Raw genomic sequence first — 22,206 nt, forward strand, 5'->3', positions numbered from 1 at the left:
TCTCACACGGGCCGTGGCCGGCAAGCGTGCCGTGCCTGGGCATGGTGCAGTTGTACCCACTGGTCAAGCGAACTAGACTTTAGCCGTGAAGTGTGCTTGGCCACGGTTCGGATGGACAGTGTGAGTGCACCCTAAGATGACTGTGAATGGTTGAAAGAAATACAAGCTAGTCCATTTTTTCCTTTAGCAGAATGATAAACCGGAGCAGCAAAACTTTTCTCCAGCATTGACACAGTCAGGAGGTCTGGCAATGCTAGGCTAAATAATAGTAGTGCAACTGTACAACTACTGCAAGTATAGTAGGTCAAAGTCTAACCAGGAAGTTGGTGTGTTAACTAGTTATGGAAATTGAGGACCGGTTCCAGTTGAGAAGCGGTTAGAAATTGGAATAGGAACTGGATGGGTTGCCTCCGGCAATCAATTCCGGCATGATTTTCTGACAGTTCAGACAAAACAATGACATCTCCGCTGCTGGAAACAGGGAGTCATGGCGAAGACTAGGACAGACTGAAGCATATTGTCATAACAACATTAGGGCCACACAGGCAGGCTTAGCAGATTTCTTCTTTAAAAACACGAACAGAAAATTCATCAGGAGCCAATTAGGGAATCAATAAAGAATCGGACGGATAAGCAGAATCTACTGCATACCGACATTGTTATCAATAAAATCTTATCAATTCCCCACTATTAAATGGATGTTTACAACACCAAATTTGGGTAATCATTTAACCATCTGCCATCATTTTCTCTTGTTGCTCATGGTCCATGTTTCCTGCTTTATTGCACCTCTGTTTATTACCAATAAGAGCGATAGCCAGAACTGCAACAGTAGGATGCAAGTTGTTGTCTTGGGGAAAGTTCTTTTTGCATTGTATTATGGATTTTTTCCCTTTCTTCCACTGTTTTATCAGTATGTAATTTCTTGTTTGTTCCCTGGAGGAAATCACTTGACATTTGTTGAACCAAGGAAAAGCTTTCCAGATCGATATTACTTAATGTGCAACTGAAAAGTCTGATGGATGAACAAACAACCCAAATAATCCAGACGGCATTTCGAAAGTCTAATAAAACGTTTTCTAACAGAAAAACCATTTGATTGCCCTTTACTAAATGTACTGCGTTTGCAGTGAACACAGAAACAGTTTGAGCTTTACAGAGCTTTCAGGCTGGGCCAGTGGATCAAGTAGTGTCCACTTGTTGTTATATTGCTCTCTCACACTTCATTCGGAGATGTTTCCTAAAGCTCAGGTTCAGACACGCACACTCACAGGCGTGCACAAACACACACACACGCACACACACACACACATACACAGCGTGCCCTCTTGAGTGCTGTCCACGTGCAGGAAGATGGAATTCCAGAGCAGAGAAAAAAGTTGGAAAGCCGGGAGAGAGAGAGAGGGCGGTAAGGGGTGACGGTATGGAAAATACAGCACTGCACTCTCTGACCAGGGCATAGGCTGGAGGAAATATAGGAAGTATAACTGCACTCACTGACTCCTATAGACCGCCCCCCCCACCCCCTCCTTCCACACACAAACACACACACACACACACACACACAGACACAGACACAGACACACACACACACTCCACAAAGAAGCCAGGGCACCAGGACTTCAGACTAGAATGGAATGGTAACAGAATACTGAAACAAAAACGCAGAAGGCAAAAACTGAGCGGTTTCCATAAAATGAGCAGCTGAGTTTGTGCCAGTTGTTGAACGTATCTGCCCTCCCGAAGAAGTTAATTTAATTTCGGTTCCTGTTGTACAGCATGCATATTCTAAAGCTGCCCGTTTGAAGTGAGGACCTTTCATCAGAGAACAGCTGCAATGGAAAGTTATCACAGCTGATAACCACTTTGAATTAGTTTTAGCCCGTACGGTTGAGTCAGAAGATCCTTGAACTTTGCACACAGTTTGAATTAGCACTAATGTTTAATAGATACATTTTCCAACCTGTTATTAAAGCTGCAGTGTCATTAGTTTCCATCTGGTGTGCCGACTCAGTGATAAAACACAATCTCCATCTAATGCTCAGTGTCTTTGTCCATTTTTTTTACCAGTTTATATCAACGTTCAATCAACATTCAGAAGGAAAAGATCAGATACACAGTGTCATTGAACTTTATATGCTCTACAGAAGTAAAACCGATTGTTCACTTATATCACATGCTTGTGGCACAATTGTGTTATTCATTAGCAAAGCAAAGCAAAGCTTGCATAAACCTAACATCTTGGTTGAAGGAGAGCTTATAAATATTGTTGAGTATCTGGGCATAATTATTGATTCTAACTTGAACTTTAAAAAACGTGTAAAAAAAAAAAAAAGTCTCCAGAAGTGTCAGAGCTACTCTGATGAATTTCAGACATATTAGACATCAACTGCCTCTAGCTGCTGCTAAGCTCTTCATGCACCCGGTGACCTGTTCACATTTATCTTACCGTGTCACAAGCTGGTGCTAGACAGGCATGACTACAGTAAAATTATTATACTCTCTTTACAAAGAATCTGTGAAAATTCTTGATAAAAAACTAAGGAATGCACAAGCTTCAGGTCCTTTAAAACAACACTTAACACATGGCTGAAGGGAAACCATTCATGTGATCATTGATCTAAACCTTTGTGTGACACAAACAGTTTCCTCACACGCAAAGTATGGTGTTGTATATATATTTTATGATGTAGTTTCCTTGTGATGTACTGTTGTAAATATCACCCATTGTATTGCATTCTATCTTTTTTAAATGTTTGAATTGTCTTAGGGTACGTCCACACAGTGTGTGTGTAAAATAAACTAATAAACTAAAAAAAACTAAAGACACTTCTATAATGTTTTTTGTTATAAGCTGAACCCTTCAACAACTACACAACGGGTACATCAAACATCAGAACTACTCACTGGTTGAGCAGGGAAGGAGATCACCGGAGCTTGGCCAGCATCCGACAAGAAAGTCTAACAATGAACCAACAGACAAAGTTTACATTCTTAATTTGATTAAACCATTCAATCGGGTTAATATCTGCACTGGTGCATGATGTTAAGAGATGAGAAAATCTGCCACTATTGTTTTGACACAGAAGCAAAACATCTAATTTACCAAGTTTTGACATTAACGCAGTATTTGTCCTCACAATTGAACCCAACATAAAGCCTTGATTATACTCACGAGACACCGTGGTGCAGGCCTCCACAGATGGCGTGCAAGCTACGAGCATGCACAAAAGCGCTTATGCTCAACGTGCTGTTCATCGCAATATTGTCCGAAACATCAGGGATACAAGGCATACAAAGAACACATTCCGTAAGGGAGCAAGAAGTCAACAAGTTACAAGATGAACGCCATTGACCAAACATGCAGCTCCTCAACGCAGTGGAGGAATAAACTGGGAACTCATATCTCATATCAAATATTCATGCCTGTGTATGTTTGTCTTTATGGCATTTAAATACTGACATATCAAAAGTCAAAATGTATTAATTATTTTCCATTTCATTTAGGTCTGAAACACCCTGCACCTGCAGTGGGCGCCTAGTTAAAACATTTAGAGGTGCACGACCAAGCATGGCGATAACTTGCAGAGCATTCACGCTTTACGCAAAATATGTAATGATGTAATGTTTGGCTCATGCACCCTCTTGCTGGAGATACAGTGTGCATACACCTAGCTCAACTCCTCTGTAGCACCCCCCACCCCCCCTCAGGCAGTAAGCTCTCCCCCCACTGGGACCAGCTCCAGCCTGAAGCCAGTGCCTCAGTCAAGGACTATGTCCCTAACAGAAACAAGGAGAACCTGCACACAAAAAGGTCAAAGTTTAGATTCAAATCTAGAAACTGTTTCTTCACTTCTTTGTTCCGGGTGAGGCTTACATTTACCACCTTGCAGATTACTAAGTAGTCTACATAGTATAACTGTACCACTAGAGCATAAACACCAGCCAATAGTTTGTGTTTCTTCATGTTACATTCGGGTTTGCTAATGTCCTTCTCAACTAAAATGAGAAATATTAAAGTTTAATCAAACTTGCGATTTTCATTTGTAATAACTCAAACCACTTTCAGGTTGAACGTCTTACTACATATGATCACATTTACAGTGAAGCCTCTTTCACAGAGATTCCACAACACTGCTGTAAAGAAGATAAGTTGTTTTGCTTTTTCACACCGAACCAAATACCAGCGCCATAACGCTGCCCCAGTGTGTGAGTTTAGAGAGCATGGAAGCATTCTGGACGTAACACAACAGCATCAGCATCTAGTGCGTGAAGTCCTGCCTTGCCGGCTGTGCTTGATAAAGACATTGATTCGGCTCTAGGACAATCTCTACTGCCCGCTCACCAGCGGAAACAAATCTGTCACCCCATCCCACGTTTGTACCTTTCATTGCAGAAAGCCCAGCCAGCATAGCGTCGCAACATTCCCGCGTTGAACTTGCTGTGTGAAAGTAGCTTAAAATGTTTTCTTATTATTGGGCAATTAGTGTCCTATCACTTTGAGCAGGTGCTTATTGTTTAATGACAGCAGTTGTACTCTGTATGAATAAGTGTAAATAACATGATTTCACCCCAAAATGAAACCTGAAGCTATCAATAGGACTTTGACAATATATCTGGTTAAATGAGGGCACAGAAAACAAGGTGAGTTAATGACAGAGAGCTAGGAGCGGAGAAGGAAACCACCCAATGAGGTAAGGAGGGAGGAGGAGGAGAGAAGACCAGTCAATATGGTGGCATGTTACATAATTCTCTCGCTGTATTGATTTATCGCCTTGCTGATTTGGCCCCTAGCCAGTATGCAATAGCATTTGTAATATTTGAGCTGCAGCCCAGAAGGAGAGAGAGGGAGAGAAAGAGAGACTTAGAAGGTGAGGGCAGATAGATGAGGACTGATAGAGAGGACAGGGAAAAAGAGGTAGAAACGAAGAGAGGTTGAGTAATAGCTGGGAATTTTGGGATGCAGCCAAAGTTACACCGATAAAAGAGAGCAAAGAGAGAGGAAGCAGCCACGGATAACGAAAAGGGACAGAAGGAAACAAAGCGGTTAAGACAGCGTTTAATTAAGAGAGATGGAAATAGCTGCGATTTCGGGGGGAGAGGAAACAAGTGCGAGCGGAGATGAAGACATAGTGACAGATCGAGAGAAGGCGGGAGACAAAGAATGTGTGTCAGTGAGTGCACTGCAGGTCACCCATGTTGCTGTCAGTACTGTTATATAAGAGTCAGCAGCACTGGGCAGAACAGCCTAACACACTGGATATGCAGGATAGACTGGGTTTACTTCACACACAGTATGTCTTCAAACACAGGAACACAAAGTGCCTGTGGCCACATATGCTGGATATAAACTTCAGCAGCTGAAAGCACATCCACACTAGCTGGCGGAATCTGAAGTTTTCTATCATTTGACCAAAAACTTCTTTGACCGTGTTTTTGAAGATTCTGGCGGTTTCACTGTAGTTAATGCATGACTGGGCCTCATTAAAGGTTTAGAGTGGCTTATTCTGCTGTCAGGAGTACACAGAATATACAAACCATGCTGTTCTGTGGTACAGAACTGTAAATGTACAATTAGAAGTGTTACAAACTGCTTGTGTCACATACTGTGCGCATGGTGTTGTGCACTGTTATATAGAGTTAGCTTGGGGTTATTAATTGTTATGTTGATTAAGAGCCAATAATCCAAAAATGAGCAAAGAGGCATGAAAGGAATCCCTGATACAGTATATGGCCAAAGGTTTGTGGACACTCCTGTCTCGAGGTACGATTTTTATGACGCGGTCTACAAAGCCAGCGTACGAGTCCATAAAAAAACTTCTGCTGTAAAGTTGGGCACGTTTACATCGGGGTTTACCATTTTACAGATTGGCTTGCTTTTGGAGCCAGCTTCTAGTGGCCGTTCAAGGAACTGCAGTTTTTGACACTTGTGTTGGCTCTTTTATTTAGCCCCGAGTTCTTCAATAAAAGCTATAACCATTAGTAAGACGGGATGCAGTTGTCTGGTGTTCTTCACGGTGAACAATAATATATTTTTTGCTGCCTATTGAAGATTAACAGCAATTGTTGCAGCTAATATGGTGTAGCTGCAAATATGAAAAACCATAGATCTAGTTTACCATAGATATTAGGGATAGACCGATATGGATTTTTTTAGGGCCGACGCCGATAACGTTTTCTTTTATCCATCCGCCTTAGCTGATGACTCATACGGACTGCTGATTTTCTTGAGCCGATATTTGGAGCCGATACTACTTCTTCTCCCTTAATTTACATCCTAAAAATTACACAATGATGATAACAAATGTTCATCTCATCTCATCTCATCTTCATCCGCTTATCCAGGGTCGGGTCGCGGGGCAGCAGCTTTAGCAGGGGACCCCAAACTTCCCTTTTCCGGGCCACATTAACCAGCTCTAACTGGGGGATCCCGAGGCGTTCCCAGGCCAGTGTGGAGATATAATCTCTCCACCTAGTCCTGGGTCTTCCCCGAGGCCTCCTCCCAGCTGGACGTGCCTGGAACAACTCCCTAGGGAGGCGCCCAGGGGGCATCCTTACTAGATGATCCTGAACCACCTCAACTGGCTCCTTTCAACGCAAAGGAGCAGCGGCTCTACTCCGCGTTCCTCACGGATGGCTGAACTTCTCACCCTCTCTCTAAGGGAGACTCCAGCCACCCTCCTGAGAAAACCCATTTCGGCCGCTTGTACCCGCGACCTCGTTCTTTCGGTCATGACCCAACTTTCATGACCATAGGTGAGGGTAGGAACGAAGATTGACCGGTAGATCGAGAGCTTTGCCTTCCGGCTCAGCTCTCTTTTCCTCACAACGGTGCGGTAGAGCGACTGCAACACCAGCCCCGCTGCTCCGATTCTCCGGCCAAACTCACGCTCCATCTTCCCCTCACTCATGAACATGATCCCGAGGTACTTAAAATGTTACCAGTCTCAATTAAAAAAAAAAAAAACCTTTATTGAACTTAAAAAAGGTGTCTCCAGCAACATGGAGCTGCCTGTGGAAAACGCAGCAGCCTGCATCGGCCGATGCCAATACACCTAAAGAACGCAAATATCGGCTGATAATATCGGCCGGCCAATGTATCGGTGTATCACTAATAGATATTGGTATATTGGGTTTTTATCCCATTTATATTAACTTCCTAATTTCATTCCTGTGACTTATCTGTATTGACATAGGTTGAAAGAAGTTGTCAAAACGATCACTACACAAGAACTATGATATAAATAATAACAACTTACTCGCCTTCCCTTCACCCCATGTTTGTGGTCCATCTGTATTATCACATTCATAATTATTTCCTTTTTTTTTTTCGCTCAACGAATGTACATTGAGACATTATAGTCGTTAGATAAATACCGCTTGGCAATGATAATTTAACCTCCTGTCGGGACGAGATTGAATTCTATGGACTTGAGATGATCTCCACTGTGCCCTGTCAATGCTGTCCCTCTATGCCCTTTCTTTCCACCTGAAACTATTTGTAATGTAGCCTGTGACTCAGAGACAGGACTGTCACCATGTGAACTGTAGTGTGTAACCTAGGGTGACCTGTCTGTTCATTTCTCCTGTACATTTACGTTCCACAAATACAAATCTACAGTAAGAAAGTATATTAAAAAAAGAATAGAAACTGATATACCGCCATGCATATTTCACACAGTTATGTGTCATGAGGTTAGGCTCTCTATTTTACACAACTGTAGCTGTCACTTTCATATACACAGCCAAGTGCAAAACCATGAATGCTTTCAAGGAAAGATGAAATGTGTCCCCAGGTCTTGTGAAAACCTTGAGCGGATATACACCATTTTACATGTTAAGAGTATTTTCTGCTCCTGATGATACCCTTCATGGAGGAGCATCAGGGCCTCTCCTATCTCCTCCATCCCTCCTTTCCCCTCTGGCACTTCCTCCTTGTTGTGACATCTCTCTTTCACTCCTTCTCTCTCCATCTCTGGATGAACTGCACACAGATGAAGGGAAGGAAGCGGAGATAAAGGCAGAAAACTAGATTAATGGGCTGAATGGAGCACAGAGAGGGAGAGAAAGAGATGGAGGAGAGAAAAGGGAGAGAGGGAGGCCGAGCGAGAACAGGCTTTCCTTGTGCTACTGTGAATAATTTACTTTATTCTCCACCACTCTCTCTCTCTCTCTCTCTCTCTCTCTCTTTTAAAAGACATATTCAAGATATATTCAACTTGGGGTGTGTGAGCTGATTAATTGCCAATTAATGTTTAACGAGGTACAGCTGTGTTCAATTAACACTGGTTTAGGCACTGTCTCTCCCAACACCCTCCCTCCCCCTCTTTCTCTTCCTTCATCAAATATCATACCCTCTCGTCTCTCCTCCCCACCTTCTGCTGTTGATTCCGCACCACCGCAAGTCTCACTCCACAGAGAGCAGAAGAAAAGAGGGGTTGATCTGTCGGAATTACAGAGGTCACTGGTGATGCCGATATTTGAACAATTCCTGCGAAAACCTACACGCTGACTTGAAGCATGTTTCAGTCAGTAATAAATTAACCCAGGCTAATCTGTGTGAACAAGATCTGAACATGCTTGTTTGAATTTCCAAGTAAGTGAACGGTGCTGTGGTGGTTAGCACTGTCGCCCCATAGCGAGAGGGTTCCTGCTTTGAATCCCGGCTGGGGCCCATATGTGTGGAGTTTGCATGCTCTCCCCGTGTCTGCGTGGGTTTTCTCCGGCTTCCTCCCACAGTCCAAAGAGGTTAGGTTAGGGGTTAGTTTGATTGATGACTCTAAATTGCCCGTAGGTGTGAGTGGTTGTCTGTCTCTGTTTGTCTCTATGTGTCCTGTGATAGACTGGCGTCCTGTCCATGGTGTACCCCGCCTCACACCCGATGTCAGCTGGGATCGGCTCCAGCCCCCCCGCAACCCCGATAGGGACAAGCGGTTGAAGATGGATGGATGGACTTTATACTGCACTACAAAAATGGAGTGTAACATTGTTTTTTTTGATTCCTGCATTGGAAATTGGAACCTGTCCTTACCCACAACATCCTTCTCTGTTAAAAAGCACGTAAATATTGTAGCTCCATGAATAAAAAAATATATTTTGAGACTTAATAAGGAATAGTTTCCCATTTTGTGAAATATGCTTATTTGCCAAAGTGTAAAAATGACAAGTTGTGGTTTTACAGGGCGTTATATAGCAAGTTATTTCCTTTTTATTCCCCATGGTCCTCAGATGTCTTTGGCTTTCTTCAAAGCAATCTTTATACTAAGCTAAGGCTACATCCAAACTACTTTGTTGGGATGGGTGTACAAGTTGAAAAAACAGAACATACTTGGACAACAATGATGAAAAGCAAGACCAGAGATTTATTCGCTTGGACCGACGTTGAGATGGAACTGTTGATGAAAGTAACACTTGAGTATGAGGTGGTAATAGCGACGGAAAACATAGATACTGCAACATATTATCTGTCACTGGAGGAAGCCATGGCAAAGGTAAAGAAGCACCCACACAATCACAAAAGGTATGTCATCCTACCTAACTAAAAAGACTTACTGATGGGGGTGTCTGCATCATGGTTTCCAAAGGTCTCCTTTTCTGCCCATCTAGACTAAAACTCCACCCCAAGTGTTTTCAAACTAAAACAGGCTCAGCAGAGTTTCCAAAGCATTTCCAAGGATAATTTTTTAGGGGGATTGGAGACCCATAGTAGTGGGGAAGCCAGGCGTAGATTTAGTTGTATGGGTGTAGCCTAAGGTATAAAGCTGCTGGCTGTAGCCTAATATTTACTGGACATATCTGAGAGAGGTATTGATGATCTTCTTATCTATCTCTCAGCAAGAAAGCATGTACATATGTGTGTTTCAAAAGCTAACTATTGCAGTGTTATTGCAGTAAAGTCAAGTCAGTAAAGTAAAGGGACGGGTCGGAGGTTCTGAAAGACGTTAAGATGTCATGTCCAAGAAATACAACAAAAACGCTGATCAGACTTTTTTTTCAGGCTTTCTAGTGGATATTTTGACATTCAGGAAGCCTATTTTTATTCACTTTAAACTGATGGAAAACACCTCATTTGCATTTTTGCAACATTGTAAAAGTTTGCATAAAATTCACTTGACAGCTCGATGTAAACATAGCTAGGTTGGAGAGAGAGAGACGGCAGTCTGGCCAGAAAAAAACTTGAATAGCTACACTTGTTGGCCTGGGAACACAGAGTCCATGCTGGCAGTACATTTGACCACCGTGAAGGGCAGAAAGCTGACAACATATAGACTCACAGAGGCGCACTACACACGCGCAAGCGCACACCTGCAATCTGTGGTAGGTCAGACTGAGCACATCATCCTCCATTCAACTTCTTGCTAGCCTGGAAACCAGACAAATCTGGCAAACTCATTTGTTCCTGCAGATAGGTCAGCCCCCTCTCCCATACAGACAGATTTCTAGACAACCTGGCTGTGGGTGGACCAATCACAACCATTTATTTCATGGGAGGCGGGTTTAAGATGATGACTGACAGTGTCACCTTCCAGTCTGCAGGTCTTATGTCTTAGGTCAAACTGCAACAGTCTTCTACTAAATGCAACATTACTTTGACAAAGATGTTGCCACATTACAAGTGCTTTTTTTAGTTGTACAAAACAGAGCTAACACTGAGGCAGTTTCATCCCATTTGCCCTCAAGAAATTCTGCCTTCACAGGTAAGAAATCACCATGCAAAAGATTATTGAATTAGAATTAGATTAAAAATGTAGCTGAGCTTTTCCCAGCTGAATCGTAGGCTCTATATTGTCCCATGAAAACATCCAAATGCTAATGTAGCTTACTCAAATCTTCATCCCGAATACATTATCTACATTTTTATCCTAAGGGCAACATTATCCACAACTATACATTCTGTCATAAAAAGCAACATCTTCCTCCCTGGCAAAAGTTTCTTTTCTCGAACAAACATCCATCTGACACCTCTGTAACAGGCCTGGAGCGATCAGGTGTAGTTTGGTGTAAGTGAGTGTACTGTGTGCAGTTTACAATGGATCAAGGTGGTGAGGTTCCTAAATGCCAAACTGTAACCTTTTTTTCCGTGGTATTTGAAGTTGCCAACGCAGAGCCGTCGCTGGTGCAGCATAGCCCAGCATGATGTGAACTTCATCAGTTGCGAGCACGAGCCGGAGTGCGTGTTGTGATGTGCGATGGATTCGGCACAGATTGCAGCTTGAACCCACTGATGCCGAAACATCTGAATTCTCCACCGCACCTCAGTTTGCCCTTCTCCCCCCCTGCAAAGACCCGCATGGCTCGCAAGTTTGATGCCTTCTTTTTTTCTCTCCCTCTCATCCTCCTTTTTTTTTTACTTCAACCCTCTTTATCTTTTTCTTCCCACCGTTCATCTGATTCATCATCTGCTTTGAGCCTCTCCCTCCCTCTCCTCCCTACCTACCTCGCCCATCTCTCTGTCCAGGGAAAACATCAACATCACTGGGTGTCAATTCAGATCTTTTGCGCTGTGTGTGTGTATGTGTGTGTTTGCAGTGCCTTCACTGTGGGAACGAGATTGAAGAACCCGTCTGACCTGACTAACTCATGATCACTCTACACACACGAGACACAAACACAGTGTGATCATGTCATGTGTAAATATGACAGTGCGGGCGAATGAGGAGACAGAGAGCAACGAGGAACTTAAAATATTGCATCAGTCTAGTAAAGTGAATGCGTGTGTGTGCAGCCATGTGTGACTGCCGGTGTGTACGTGTTTTTTTACTCCCCCCGTTTTGGCTTTCATCATTATCTGATACCTCCACCCATCTGTTCACAAAGGAGAGAGGGAGAGAAGAAGGCAGGAGAGGTGGGAGCGTGCAGAGTTGGCTATCACTCTTCATCCGCGCTCCTCCTCTTCCTCTTTATCTGCTCTCTTTCTTTGTCCTCTACCTCAGTGCCTGTCTCCCTCTTTCCTCCTCCTCTTCTCCCTCCTGCCCGTCTCTTCACTCCTCTTCTCCTCCTTTCATCTTCAGATACAGACAGAATGGAGCTCGGCTACCTCTAAAGACCCAGCAGGTGTGCGCTGTGTCTAATTGGATGTAAGTGTGAGTGTGCAAAATACGCGTTAAAGTCCTTTTTTCTATGAAGTCAAATTCTGCCTGTGTTCGTGACTACTGTATGTGTGTGTTAGCTGTGTGTTTGTGTATTGGAGATATCTTGTTTCCTCAGGGGAGTCCAGGCCCATTTCCACTGTCTGCTGTAGCCAACCAACCCAGCAGTGCATCGATAATCTATTAGGGTACACACACACACACACACACACACACACACACACACACACACACACACACACACACACACACACACACACACACACACACACACACACACACACACACACACACACACACACACACACACACACACACACACACACACACACACACACACACACGCGCTTGTTCCTCTTACTCTTACCTGCCACTGCTGAGCACACTCTGGGTGTGTGCTGACTGGAACTGGTAGAGCCAGATAGTGCCTGAAAAGCAAGCATATTACAGATATGAGGAATGATACACGTTCACACAGCATTTATCAGTAATATTGGCGAATATATGTAGTCAGTAAAGCTATGCTTTAGTAAAATTCACACACATGTATTGTATCACATCCCGTTGTTCAGACTTGCACATTCAGTGCAGTGAACATTACACCCATATGAGATTTACAAAATCATGGGCATGATTCTGCTGCAATAACAGCCTCCACTCTTTTGTGAAGACTTTCCTGAAAAGGACTTGGAAACTGACTGCACAGACTTTCTCCTATTCAACCACAAGGGCATCAGGATACATCCATACTACTTTGTTTTCATTCTAAAACAATTCTCAAAACAAAAACAACCCGAGGATAAATAATCTCAGTCCATATTAACACGCCTGAAAATGCATATCGTGACCAAACATGTACACAGGGGCATGTGCATGCCTGTGCAAATATGAAGCAATTTGATCAATGTTAATGCGCGATTGGAAATTATGGATGTTTTAGGAAAAGTAAAACGAGTATAAGGTGGTAACAACGATGGTAAACACAGATTGGGAGTCATTCCAAAGCAAACACAGTGACATGTTAGTGCGGTACCGAGAGCATTATAAATTGCTGGAGGGAGCCATTTCAAAGACAAAGGAGCACCCACATAAGAAGGATGAAATCACAAAAGATATGTCATCCTAACTTACTGATAAGACTGACTGACTGACGTGGGTGACTGCATCATCATCTCCAAAGCTCTCAGTTTCTGCCCGTACAGAAATGTAAATGAAAATGTGGTAGTGTGGCTGTTAGTGAGGTCAGGCACTGATGTTCGGTGTCTGGCTTCCAGTTCATCCAAAGATGTTGGATGAGCTCTGTGCCGGCCAGTCGATTTTTCCCCCACCAAACACAGAAAAGTATTTCTTTAAGGACTTTGACTTTATATACAGTGTCATGAAAACCTTCCTCGACGCAAGGTGGTCCATAAACCTTTGCCCATATACGTAGTGTATGAGAGGGCTACAGGGATTCTTTTAATGCATTTTTCTGCCACAAACCTAAAAACTACTATAACTGATCAGGCATCATAAGCTGAATATCAAAATCAGAGCCCATGATAATTGTGCCTCAAATCACACTTGATGCAGCAAGTTTGAAACATTCAAAAACATAAAATGTAGGTAATGGGAGCACTTGGGGAGCACAGGGTTCTTCTTCTCTTCAAATGACCTAGATAACACGTGCAGCACATGCACAAATACACACAAAAACACTACAGTTAATATATTTTGACTAAAATATAAACATATTATTTTCATTATCATACGATGATTATTTTCTATATTAATCTATTAATCGTTTGGTCTATAAAACGTTAGAAAGAAGTGAAAAGTGTCCATCCTGTTGCTCAAAGTCCAAAATGATGTCTTTAAATGTCTTGTTGGGTCAGTCCAAACCCAAAGATATTCCGTTTAATATGATATAAAACACAGAAAAGCAGGAAATGCCCATATGTGAGAGGCTGAAAACTGCATTTTTGCATTAAAAGTTACTTTAATAAATTATCAAAATAGTTGCAAATTATTCCAACTGACTAATCAATTAAAAAGCTCACTATCTGTTGCAAAGAGGAGCAGAAACGTTACAGAGGCATTTCAAAAACACGCAGGATCTGATGTAATCCTGTGTATACATATGAAAATAGACATACTTATACAAACAGATTCTAAAGCGAACAGAACCCGGTGTACTGACCAATCACAGTGGTAGTGATTACAGCTACCAGACAAGACATACACCCACTGTCATTATATCCTCAGACATCCAGAACACACACACACACACACACACACAAACAGAGAGAAACTGATGTATGCGCACAAATGCACACACAAACAACACACAGCCAGACAAAACACATAAACAAGAAACCAGCATGATGTAAGAAGGCGAAATATCAGACATCACCATAATTAAAGCTAAAGCCTGTTTATCGACCAGTTAAGTAGGACAGGAGGAGCTAAGCCCCAAAGATGCAGCTTGTTTACAATAACACAGCCTAACACAGATTTCAAACACCATGCTGCTGCCAACCTATGCTTACTCTAGCCTCATATGGAACAACACCAGGTTTCGTGCCATAGGGGCTGAAGTAAAGTCCAGAGGGATTGTGGGAATGTTGTTGTAGCAGATACAACATACGCTATATTTTTTACTACTGATTAATCTGCTGCGGAGAAATTTTAGATCAATCACTTTTTTTAAATCGTCAGAAATAATTGTGCCTCATCAAAATTTCCCAGTGTAATGTCTTCAGATTGCTTGTTTTGACAGTCCAAAACCCAAACATGTTAAAATCACAGTGAAATAAAACAGGGAAAGGCAGAAATAAATATTCACATTCAACAAGCTGAAACCAGCTAATGTTTGGCTTTTTTTATTTGGGTGTAATGACTAATGTGATTAATCAATTATCAAACTACTTATCAATTAATTATCTGATGGTTCACTAATTGATAAATCAACTAAATCATTCCGGAACTAATTTAATATTACTAAACAGGCCATACTTAGCTGTGTCATGGCCGTACAAACACACTGTCTGATTGGCTGACACTAAATTAGCATTAATCACCGCTGACTGGTGAAACAGAATACCAGATTGTTAATACTGATTGATGGGAGTTGACTAAAGGTTACTATAGCTTTACTCTGAGTAGTGGACGTGACTGCAGGTTAATGTTACTTGGCTTCAAACTAGGTAAGAACGAAAGCTGGAGATTTATTTGAATAGATTAGGTCTGTTGGTCTAATTGGCAGCACATAACATAAAATTATTGAGACATGCTATTGTTGATCAGGATGTACACATTGGACCTTGGCTGCTTCAGTTTCTAATAGATGGATAGATACTAGATGCTGTCACCAGTAGGACCGTGTATATGTAATAATCTGGCGATACCCTTAAATATTCCATCATCTACTTTTTTTTCTCCTTGGATAATCCCCGGATTCCTGGCTTTTGGAATTCCTCGTCAGATTATCCCTTCGTTTCAACCACTGCAGGGCCAAGAGGAGAGAGAGAGGAGGGGGAAGGATGGGGGCGAGGATGGGGTGGGGGAAAAGAGGGGTGTCTTGTTCTAAGAAGGTGGAAGTCTGTGACTCTTGCTGGGCTTGCAGTTCCCCCTGCAGACATGTTTTGTGCAAGCTGAGGAATGCGCTTGCTCCATCTCTCCGTTGCAACCCCCCCTCCTCCCATCCCCTATCTCACTCCTTTCCTTCTCCTTTCTTTCTACTTCTTTAGGGAACAGAGGCATGTAGGTAGACACAGACAGCTGTGGCTAACACACAACAGCTCCCGTGATCTGCCTGACAACAGCCTGAGGGCCCACACATGGTCACACATACAGACGCACATGCACACAGTCACAACAGAGATGGGAAAAAAGAGACCAAAGAGGGGCCCCGGGACAGAGCCTTGAGGCACTCCAACCTGGTGATGCAGCAGCAGCTTCTATCCAGGCCCCCAGCCGTTAAGCCTAACTAACCACGGGTTGGGAACTGCTCCACTCCAGTTTGCTAACTGCCTTTGTTTGGCAGAAAACAATAACCAGCCCCCTGCTCTTTAATTTACAGGGGAGTTGACTCATTCCTCTGAGTGGAATGTACAGTGGGAGTAGCTTGCATTTCATGACGGGGTGGAGAGATCCCTGATGAGGGGGGGATTATCCGGCCGGAGTGGGGCTGCGTTGAGGGAAGGGTGAGTGAGTTTAGCTGCTATTTTTAGATGACATGTCATTTTAAACTCGTGGTCTGTTCCTGTACTGTGGTCAAGGAATGAAACACGAGTAGGGATACGTGGACTTGCACTGTATCATAAATCTGTAGGGCAAAGTACAACCTGCAAAGTGGCACTTTCATAAAAAAAACCTTAGAGAGCGAACCTTCTGTACTTTGGCAAAGCTAGCCTTACCCAATGCACACAGAGAAATCCGCTTTCAAACAATGAGTAATGAAAACAGGGTCAACTAAACACTAAGAACACAAAATGTGCAAGACAAATACTGAGATCCATATCTACAGCAAATAGAAGCAAATTCTAAAAGATATTGAGCCTTACTGAAATAAAAAACCATATGCAAACAGCCACACAATCAGTCTGTCTCCACACCACCGCCTCCTCAATCCACTGCCACCTTATTAACCTTCAGTATACTGCAGCAGCTGACGGAAGGGTGAGGGAGCTGTACAAAGAGAAGGAAAGAAATCCATGTTCAGCTTGTTCCAGTGAGCCAGTGCAAAGCCTGAAAAGAAATAAGAGGCAGAAGAAAGATGGAGAACATATGGCATATGGGGACCTAGTTTCCTTCCCCTTGCCTCATCTCCTCTGCTTCCCCTCATCTCACACACCTGGGACCATTACTCCTCATGGAATCAACACCCAACTAAAACTCTACTTTCTTTAATGAGTTCTCGCTCTTCCTCCCCCATCCATATGCTCTCATCTCTCCGTCACCTTTTCTCTCTGTCTCCTCTCCAATCGGCTCCGTCTCTTTGTTCCCCCAAGATGTCTAACTGACTTGGATTTGTTTTCCTCTCCAACTCCACTCCTTCTACTCCGCTCATTTTCTCATTTAGAATTAATGTGAATGTGGAGCTCTCACACTTTCAGACGAAAAGATGGGAGAGAGAATATACTGGTGGTTTGGGCTGGAGGGAGAGAGTGTGCAAGACATGGCCCGACAACAAGTTTGGCTGCGAGTAAATCCTGTTAGTAAGACAAAGAGAATAAAAATACCTCTTGTGTAATAATTTAAACACTGGTCTGGGCAGAAAGAAACCAAAACTTGTCCGATGCTCCCGTTCATCATAAACACCACTTAAAGCCATTTTCATAGCCACTCCCCTCCTGAGCTTGCACCACAAGAGAGCATCTCCTCTACAACTGGCTCAACACATTTTATCTCCTGTTGCATAAGAAATCCTAATTATGTTTTCAAAGTGTTGTCTTTGTGGAACAACACTTTCACCTGAGCCCTGTAGCAGTGTTACAAAAATGCTATCAGCATTATAGTAAGATTATAGTAATATAAGACTGTCTGGGTGAATTTTACTTAATGTGATGTGGACACCTAAAACTGCCAGCACATTGACAGAGTAAAGTGCCTGTCTGAAAGTGGCTACTGACTTGGCTTTGATGTCTGCAACCATGACCTCAAAAAGGGACAAGTCATTATGCGTGTGTGTGTGTGTGTGTGTGTGTGTGTGTGTGTGTGTGTGTGTGTGTGTGTGTGTGTGTGTGTGTGTGTGTCTGAGAAGGACATAAACAGGGCATGAAGGAATTTATTGCTTACTTAAACCAGTGACCTTAAACCTGTAAGTCACATCAAAGTTGTCCACTTTCTGTGGCAACATTCTCTTTACATTAGAAAAAATATATGTTTTCATGAATACCATGTGTCAATGTGTCAAATAAAAAAGCAGACTTCATGCAATCCATGTACTGGGGACAGATGCCAAAACTGAGGAAGCATAACCTAAAAAGTAAAAGTCTTCTTTGGGAATGTATGTAATTTAAATATGGGATATGATAAGGAGGTTACAGGAGTAACCTACCACCTTGATGTATGCTTCCTAATAAGACCTCGGCTCACATGGGTTCATGACAGCCATTAATATGAGTTATAGCGGGCTTAATGAGAGCCGTGGCAGGGTCTCTACTCATGGCCCAGGTCTCGAGACTGAAATAATGCAGACAATAACGAACAGACACAAAGGCAAAAAACTGAACATGATCAGCCAGTGAGCGGACTTTCCATCATACAAATGACAGGCACACAGACGCCACAAGTTAAAGAAGTCAATATGGAGTTCAGCTACTGAGTCTACAGTATCGAGAGGAGCAACTATTCAGATCGAATGTGTAACTTGTAAATTAGGCAATATAATGCAAAACTAACTAACAAATATTCATTTGAATAAAGTGTTGATTGTTTTAAAAAAATGTCAGGGGAGGTTGCAGCCAAATGTGTCATTTAGCATCTAACAGCGGGTGAGTCTTTCTTTTTTAAATTTCAATCACGTAAAACAAAACAACAGCAAAAAAAAAGATAAACCTATACACAAACTCAATTCCCATTAACAACACAAATTAAATCTTACGTTGAAAAGAAGCATGAAGACGTACACACTTATTAATTCCTTCCTCTTCTCCCAGCCAATGTGATGCTTTTGCTGTACTTAGTAGAGGATGGAATGCAATGCAAATCAATGGGTGGAGATGACCAAATGACGCAAAAGCACTAAAATAGACTGAGAGGGAAAATCCCACAACTGTGTTCAATATGCCGGAGCATGTGTTGGATAATGGCTGTAATTTTGTGTGAGGGAGAATATGTGTGTCTTACTTCTTACATTTATTTCTTCCAGTGTGCATTTGTAAACTTTACCTCCCTCTGCCTGGCCTTGTTGCCAGGACACCTGCTTTGGGCACGTGCAGAAGTCTGACTGTCTGTCCTGACCTTTGACCCCACAGAGCTCTAACCCTAACGACCTCAGCAGTCAGTCTGGCACTTCATCTTACTGACCACTCGCACAACACCTCTGTTTGTATGTGTGTCTTTGTGTGTGTGTGTGTGTGTGTGAGAGAGAGAGAGAGAGAGAGATAGAGAGGGAGAGAGAGAGAGAGAGAGAGAGATAGAGAGGGAGAGAGAGAGAGAGAGAGAGAGAGAGAGAGAGAGAGAGAGAGAGAGAGAGAGAGAGAGAGAGCATGTTTCGGACACACTGTGTATGAGAGTCTGTGTCAGCAGTGGGTGAGAAGGGAAAATGTGTGTCTTGTGATGTTTTTTTCTCATTAAAAATGATTATAATTTACATTTTCCCCCTCCTTCACAAAAAGGGGGTCACCGGTTCAAGTCCTGGCACTGTTGAGGTGCCATTGAGCAAGGCACCGAACTCTGCTTGGGGCAGCCCCTTTGTTCTGACATCATCTCAGTTGTTTCCTACTTCACTGACAAGTCCAATCTTTATGTATGTGTGCTGGAGGGGTCAGGTTTAATTTTCCAAAAAGTAACAAGAGTTGAATAAGAATTGAAAAATGCTCCAGGTAAGAGCAAAGGGATGCAAAGAGACTCCAAGATGTAAAAAAAAAACACAACACATTGCCTGTGCGGTGTTCTGATCTTTACTTATGACCGTTTCTCTGCAAGCATGTGGACCTGAACAGTCAGTGCGTTTCCATGCAGCTTAAAAACACAATTCCGATGGAAGCAATACTTTGGTTTCTCAAACACCATGTAAACACTGTACCCCGGGTAAATCTGAGTTTTCACACCCTGGTTTAGAGACATAGATAGCTCTTTCAGTAATCCTTCTCATGCATAGAATAATAGAATAATAGAATAGAATAGAACAAACAAGGAAGCAACGGCGCCAAAAACAACGTGAAAAAAACCCCACAGACACACAAGGTATACCTTTAAGCCCAGGGAGGACTTCGCCATGGCAAGTAACATTGCTACCAAGCAGAGCCGTTTCTGTCTTAATTCCGTCTAAAAGTTGGCCATTTTCCTCCCGCTTTCCAAGTTGTTGTGATTTTGACAAAGGTGAACTGAAAGAAAAAGCCATATACCGACCATTTGTATGTTGGCAGAGCACCACCTACAGAGTTACTCCCATCATTTTCCCCATTCTCCAACGCTCATGTATACGGGGGGAACTTCAATAATCGGATTATTCCCTTAAACTGGGAAAGACCTTTTTCGGGTTACTGATGTGCATGTAAATAGCACTGAGTGTTAAACTCAGCTCTGGGTGCAGTTTGGAAACACAACCAGGGAGGCAATGTAACACAAAACAAGCTCCAAGCATAGGGGCCACCAGGGAAGGGCACGGACCTGGGCGGTTGCCTAGTTTGCCACACACACACACATATCAAGATAAGTATGTGAATGCAGAGGCACAGAAAAGGTAGAATTTTGTGTCGCAGTGAACCAACCTTATTACACTTTGCAAATATAGCCTTGCAAACAGAGTGGCAGATAGCTTTGTGTGTCTGTGAGTGAGTGAGTGTATGTCTGTGTGTGTGTGTGTGTGTGTGTGTGTGTGTGTGTGTTTGGTGTCATTGTGTCTTGATAGCAGCAGATAGGCTTGCTGGGGAAGCGTCACGTCTTTATTTATTCATCAACCTTCTGGGAACTGGCAATGAGAGGCAAGGTTAATACATTATCACACACACACACACACACACACACGCACACACACGCACGCGCGCACACACGCACGCGCGCACACACGCACGCGCGCGCACACACACACACATGCACACATCCCTTCAGTTCACCTATAGAATGAGCACATATATACAGTAAGTACTTTAGTGGGATACCTCTGCCAACACATGTACTGTTATACACAAAAGTACAGCTGAACAATTAATCGTAATTTTACTGAAATCGCCTGAAACGGCCTACTGCAACGTTTACATGGGAGGACGCACAATGTTTTTAAGGGCAAGTTTCACCTGGGAAGGCAGGTATCAAAATACCATTCTGAATTAAGTACTGTGGTGCTGGAGAGATGTCATTTGCTCCACGATCAACTCAGATTTCACTGCACTCCACTCCAATCGCTTGCAACTTGTACTTCCGCTCTCTAATAACACAGAGACATTAGTTATGTACCGTAAGTCCAGATTCTATAAGAACAGCTATGCCCCAACTTTAACTCAACTGGCACTCTGCTCGCTGCCCATTTCGTAGCCCGTTCGCTTTGCAGGAAGAGTAATCAGGTCCGCCAGCCGCTAGTGTCGCTGTAGAGCATTTCTAGCTGTCTCTACAGCAGAGATGGGGACTCAAAATTTGAGACTCGTGCACAATCTTTATACTGATGTACTTTTTGGAGCATTAACATCAGGAGCAGAAAGTCATAATCTCCCACGGAGATGCACAAGCGGCCACACTCCACAGATGACAAGGAGAGCATGTCCCCTGCTGCTGCAGTCACATTACCGTGTGTCATATTGTTTGGCTTTAATAACGTCAGGCTCAGCTGGAACAAAAGAATCACAGAATGCAACGTCTGTGTTAAGCTCAGCTGCATTAACTATCAACGTTAGCTTGATACTAATGTTAGCTTTGTGAGAGGTTCATTTTTAGATTGCCGTTAATTAAATTATATATTTAAAAAAAAATGTATTGCCGGTGCTGCCTCCATCTGCTGCTAATGTCGTTACACCGGGAGAAATACACGTTCATTGTTAATATCAGCAAAAGGCAAGTTCACGTTACAGGTTTATTGTTGAGCACATAAAGTTAATGTTTCTGCGTTATTAGCTTTAACCATTACACTGCGTTTGAGAGGCTGGAGGATTTTTTATTTATTTAACATGAAGAGCTCGCTGACATAAATATCTGTTGTCTCAGAGTGTCCTTAGACAGACAGCAGCACGACTGACAACGTTTCTGACAAACAGAATGAGCTGACAATACAAAATACATGACTATAATACAATAAAAATATATTAAATAACAAGTAAAACCGAAAATATACATCAAAATTGAGCATAATCGAGAATATATCAGTCAGAATATCTACATATTATCAAATGTGTTAGAATCCTCCAATGAGAGCAGGACCTGGAGTTTCAGGTGTGTCTGTAATTAGTTCCAGGTGAAGGGAGCGGCAGACTTTCTT

At 42.7% G+C, this 22,206-nt stretch overlaps 1 protein-coding gene across 1 annotated transcript in view; it reads right to left on the reverse strand.

Moving 5' to 3' along the window:
• kdm6ba (lysine (K)-specific demethylase 6B, a) overlaps positions 1-22,206 on the reverse strand; it is a 107,875-nt gene that overhangs the window by 53,731 nt on the left and 31,938 nt on the right. The window contains exon 3 of the mRNA XM_083936976.1: positions 12,457-12,517. The gene's annotated coding sequence lies outside the window, so the exon portion shown is untranslated. The remainder of the gene's footprint in view (positions 1-12,456; positions 12,518-22,206) is intronic.

The sequence above is a fragment of the Echiichthys vipera genome (genome assembly GCF_963691815.1).
Source record: "Echiichthys vipera genome assembly, chromosome: 22".
Taxonomy (NCBI): Eukaryota; Metazoa; Chordata; class Actinopteri; order Perciformes; family Trachinidae; genus Echiichthys; species Echiichthys vipera.